Genomic DNA, 6,102 nt, shown 5'->3' on the forward strand with positions numbered 1-6,102 from the left:
CAAATTAATTTAGGCTTAATTTTCTTGTTATATTAGTCTGCCTATCCATAAGCAATTGATATTTTTCAAGTTGTTTAAATCTCACTTTATTTGTGTGAAACTTGTTTTGCAATTGTGTTTATATAGTCACTGGGCTTGTTTTGGCAGGTAGATGCCCAGATATTTTATATTGTCTATTGTTATTTTAAAAGGAATTTCTCTTTCTATCTCTATGGTCATATAAAGAAATGCTTAGGATTTCTGTATGTTTGTCTCATGTCTACATTAATCTCATATCCTGCAAATTTGCTAAAGTTGTTTATTATTTTAAGTACATTTTTAGTGGATGTTCTTAAATTCTCTAAGTATATCATAATGTCATCTGCAAAAGGGGATGGTTTTGTTTCTTCATTGTCTCTTCTAATTCCTTTCATTTCTTTTTCTTCTCTTATTGTTATAGCTAACATTTCCAATAATATTTTGAACAGTAATGGTGATAATAGCTCTTCTTACTTAACCTCTGACCTTATTGGGAAGTTTTGTAGCTTATCCCCATTAAAAATAATACTTACTGGTGATTTTAGACAGATACTACTTATCATTTTAAGGAATTTTCTCTTTATTCCTATATTGTCTACTGTTTTCAACAAGAATGGGCATTATACTTTGTCAAAAAGTTGTTTTCAGCACCTATTGAGATAATTATATGATTTCTGTTGGTGCTGTTATTGATATTATCAACTATGTTGATAGTTTTCTTAATATTGAACAAATCCTGCATTTCTGGTATAAACGCCACCATCTGATGTATTGCTATAATCACCTTGCTTATATTTTGTTCAAAATGTTTGCATTCACATTCACTAAGGAAATTGGTCTATAATCTTTTATAGACCATCCTTTTTTGTTGTTGTAGCTTCCAAGTCTTGTGTAATCCTGTTTGATGATCCCTGATATTTGAATTGTTTCTTGCTGGACACTTGTAATATTTTTTCCTTGACCTGACAGTTCTGAAATTTGACTATAATGTTCTTGGAGCCTTTCTATTGGTATCTCTTTCTGCTGTGACTGGTGAATTCTTTTTATGCCTCTTTTGCCCTCAAAGATATCAGAGGAGTTTTCCTTGATAATCTCTTGGAAGATGATTTCAAGGTCTTCTTTTGACAATAGGGGGAAGCTGGAACTGAGCTGAGAGGAAATTAGTGAGAGAGCAGTCAGAGCTAGGAAGGATGCAGGCAAGCAGGCTGACTGGGTAGAATGAGTGAAAGAACTTATTTGTGATTTTGTTTAAGAGAGCTGGCTTGTGGTTTGTCTAATGGAGCTGGTTTGTGGGAAGCCTAACAGGGGGAAGGTGTGGGAATGGTGTTATCCTCTGCACTGTTATTGTGTATAGATTTTTGTTGCTATGATGAATTTGGTTTCATGGTATCTGAATAAATGTTTTGGTTCTGTCTTTCATGAGGAAAGTTTGTTGTACTTCGTGATTCAGAATTACGCTGTGATATTCATGGCCACTATAGTCGCTGCAAATATCACATTGGCATTACAGTATTAATGAATGATTTTTCTAGCTTTAATTTAATTTTTTTTGTTTTTAGATGTAAGAAAACACTTTTTGAAGCCTTTATTTACAAAGCTTTAAAAAGAAATAATACCTTCTGTTTTGCCAGTAACTTTTTCTGAAGAAGGACCACCCAGTTACAACATTATAACTCAGCAAGAAAAGAATGTCAAAGTACAAGCAAACAAGCCAATCTGGCAAACAGCTAATACGACTTGAGTTAAGTGCAGGTCTCTCTCTCTCTCTCTCTCTCTCTCTCTCTCTCTCTCTCTCTCTCTCTCTCTCTCACACACACACACACACACACACACACACACACACACACACCATGACTTGCCTCCATCATCATTTCTGAGTAGCCTTTAGGTTACCTTTTACCAAAGTCTTCCTTCACGTGAGCTGGCCTGCTCACATGCTTCTGTCTACATGGCTAAGAAAGTATTTCGCAGTTATTCTGTCAATGCATAGAAAATATATTGCAAAGATATACACACAAAATAAACAAGCATTACAGTCCTCAGGTGACTTTATTCACTCTAACTTGTCATTTTGTTGTTTCTTTGTAGAAACTACAAAAGCATAATCTCGTCTCTTCTAATTTCATTTGATATAAGACATACCTAAGGTGACTTGCTCTCTTTGGACTTACTGACTTGTGGAGTCACCAAAACAAGGGCTCGGTAAAAATGACTCTATCATGGGGAAAGGGGAAGGGGTAAAAGCGAGGGAGGAAGCAGACCAGGGCAAAGGTGCAGTTGCTCCATAAGGGTGGTGACAGCTCCTGCACACAGAAGGGAAACTGCCACCAAGCACTTCTTCTGTCCCAAAGCCCATTCAGAGACTGATCCAAAACTCACTTGGACTGGTGAGCAGGGCTCTGAAACCCCAGGGAAAACGAATGGGGTCTCAACTGTTCAGGAGTCCCGCTTTCTCTTTGAGGAAAGCTTTGCCAAGTCAACAGTTTGCAGCACAGCAAATAGACTCTATTCCATGGGTCCAAAACAAGAGAGTGCTGTGTAAAATTAGCAAATGATCAACTTTCAGGCTAACAGCAAGGAAAACCCAAACTTCTTCTAAAACGATGGATCTGAGTCATTCTTTAAAGTGCAAAATTGATGGTCCACAAACTCAAATAGCTAAAATTCTTGCATACTGGAAGGGACATACATGAAACAGGGCAGTAAATTACAGTCAATGCTTGTTAATCTGGAAATAGGGGGAAGAGACATGGGTACAAACTAAGAAAAATTAGATATGTTTACCAAAAGATTGAGTATTATATGAATGTTCCCCCTGGCTACATATGCTTGCTAACAGATGGATTAGTTATACAGTCAAATTTAACCTGAAGATTCTTCCACTTATCAGGATCTGTGGAAAGACTGGTTGTAATTAGTACTGAAAGACAAAAGAGAAAACTGTTGGAGAAGGTGGGGTAAAAAAAGAAAAGCCTTATTGTCTACTGTCCAAGGGATTTAACTGGAGATATAATCTACATACAAGCACATGTGTAGCTCCAAACATCAAGTTCTGTTGTCTATCCATCTCACGTCATGACTGCTTAGTGGCCTCCTCTTCATTCGCATTCCTGATACCATTCTGCACATTCTGCACAGGAGCTGGAACCAAGGCCATATAAATGCCCACAATACTTGGCATCATTCATGTGATCTTCAAAGAACATTTCTCTCATTTTGAGAAAGGCCATTCCTGTCAATATCTAATCGGATCTGGTCTGGTGCTGTGGTCCTATCCGCCCCAACTCCAGATCCTCAACTACCTCCTGCAGACCACCCTTGAGGTTCTCGCAGCTTTTTGTGAGGTACTTAGATGACCAGAAAGAACAGTTGGAGGATCTCAGAGAAGTCAAGCTCTTCTTCAGGAAAGTTAGAGTTGGTCAGGATTTTGATTAAATACCCAAAGTCATAACTACTGTGAAATAAAAGCCACTTAAGCCCCTCATGCAGCACTACGCCCAATGTCATGAGAAGTTCTGCAAAATACTGTGTCTCAGTCCCTCCTTCCTCATGTTTTTTTAAACTGGATTCCAGAGGTTGTTAGGAGCTCTGTGGAGTCCTGGGCATACATGCCCTCCATTAAATTAAACTTGAACTGCCATGTTGAAGTTCCTGGAAGAAATTCTCCTTGCTCCTTCATAAATGTTAATCCGAGCTGACTCATATTTAGCAAGTCTACGTTACATCTCAGAAGTTGGTACTGATAACATTACTTCTGAATTCTCCAATGGGTCTTGCAACCCCACCTGGAAACTCGGTGTCCATGGCAACGTAATTATACTTCCATATAACTTGATGAATTTTCTTCATCTCGTTATCCAGGTTGCAAGCCCAAACTTCACAAATTCTTTGGCTGTGATCTACAGTTGCTGCAGGCATAGTGGGGACACAGAGGGTTTACATGCAAACAAGCTCTGAAATATTGCACCTGATTAAAGAATCGTGTTACAAAGTTAGCTTTCTTATCTTTTATTTTTGTACCACCACTGGTGCTGATGCTGTTATTGTGCTCCTCCATCTGGTCCTCACAGTAGAGTCAAGTCTCAGTGGCGGCCCCATAGATACCTCTCGTCTGTCCTGGAGAAGGGGACACAGGCGTCTCAAGGCACAACATCTCATGAGTCTGGCGAGGCACATGTATGTGTATGTAACAGGCCCCTTTGGAAATCCGACAGAGTTTATGAACCCTCTTTCAGAATATCTATATCTATATAGTATAGGAAGGTAAACAGTTAGGAGCAGCTAGGTGGTGCAGTATATAGAGAATCAGTGCAGGAGTCAGGAGGACCTGAGTTCAAATCTCACCACAGACACTTGACACTAGCTGTGTGACCTTGGGCAAGCCACTTAACTCCAATTGCCTCATCTTGGGTCATCTCCAGTCATCCTAATGAATATCTGGTCACTGGATTCAGATGTCTCTGGAGGATAATTGAGGCTGGTGACCTGCACAGCCCTCCCTCACTCAAAACAAAGTCAAGTGCAAATCATGTCATCATTTCTCTGATGGCATGGTCTTCTTTGGTAACAAAGAACAAACACACTCATCTATATTTCTCTATCTATCTATCTGTCTACCTATCTATCTACACACTCATATATGCACTCATCCACATAAATATACATATGTGTATGTATGTGTAAATATGTGTCTACACACATGTGCTTATACTTATACATACATGTTCTTATACACATGCATACATATATACATGTATATACACACATGCATGTGTGCATGTATAAATACATGCATACATATATTACACTACCACTTTAAGTCTCCACCACACTTATATGATCTAAGAAGTGGTATATTTATTACTGACTGTATTCTATTGTTCAGTTCTATAATGTCTTTTTTTTACCTTCCTCTATATTTTTTCACCCCAAGGACATAGAATTTTGTGAACTGGACAGAATGGAAAGATGAAATGTTGGCAGCCACTCTGGAAATTTTTTCTTACAACCTGAGCAGACATTTCCAATGTTGAAAAAATGCCTTTGCTACAACAACAACAAAACAACTAAAAATAAATTCAAGTAAAACAAAACAAACAAAAATTCATAAGCAAAGGGCAGTATAATTTCCATATGCATCCATTTATTCTTTGCCCAAATATTTGTGATTCTGTGGAAAAGGTCGGAAGCATGTCTACAAAGACTTTGGTGTCACTACTGTCTGCCCTATAAGTTGAAGTCTGTCTTTCTTCTAATAGACAGTCCAAACTTCCTAACACTTCCTTCACACTGTTGTGATGTCCAATTAGTTCAATCACATTATTTTCCTAATTGTGATGTCTAGCCATAAGCAATACTCAATCTCACAGTTTCTATGAGTACTAGGATTAGACATTCCTCTTTTCTCATCTTTCCTAATCCCTCTAGCTAGTCCCTTACTATACATGTGCAAACAAAAGCAGTATCATTAAGAAAAAAAAAAAGAAAGGAATTGGTGATGTGTACCCCAGCTGAATCATTACTGAGAAGGGAGAAATGCTTTCATTTTAACAGGATGCAGTCTTTTCCATTTTGCTTGGGTCAAACTGAAGTTCATGAGGTAACTGAATCCTTAGACTAAGAAATTATCATGAAGAATTTAGAGTCTTGGTTCAAAGCTGTTGAGGTCAGCATACAGTAGATTAGGGGAAATACACATAAAAGATATTAGACAAAAGTCATATGAAAAGTGTTTTAATTTTTCCATACACAAATTTTCGAACCTAGAGAGAATCCTTGTAAAGCAGTGGTATCTGTGAATAATTAGAAATAGTTTTCATTTGGTCTAATTGCTATAAAAGGTAGGAGAGGGATTAAAGACACACAGGAATTCATCTGGATGAAAAAAGTTCCAGAATATCAAGGTGACCAATGAAAAGAAATGCTAGGGAAGGTGGCCTAGCGCTACCAGATCTCAAATTGTATTATAGAGCAGCAATTATGAAAACCACTTGGAAGGGTAGACAAGTGGAATTTGCCAGGTTCTCAAGACACAGTAGACAATGAATATAGCAATCTGCTGTTTGATAAACCCAAGGACTCCAG

At 38.0% G+C, this 6,102-nt stretch overlaps 1 pseudogene; it reads right to left on the reverse strand.

The window, feature by feature from the left end:
* Window positions 1-2,080: 2,080 nt before the first annotated feature.
* LOC140498664 (CCR4-NOT transcription complex subunit 7 pseudogene) lies at window positions 2,081-4,226 on the reverse strand (annotated as a pseudogene).
* Between the last annotated feature and the right edge of the window lie 1,876 nt (window positions 4,227-6,102).

Source organism: Notamacropus eugenii, chromosome 4 (genome assembly GCF_028372415.1).
Source record: "Notamacropus eugenii isolate mMacEug1 chromosome 4, mMacEug1.pri_v2, whole genome shotgun sequence".
Taxonomy (NCBI): Eukaryota; Metazoa; Chordata; class Mammalia; order Diprotodontia; family Macropodidae; genus Notamacropus; species Notamacropus eugenii.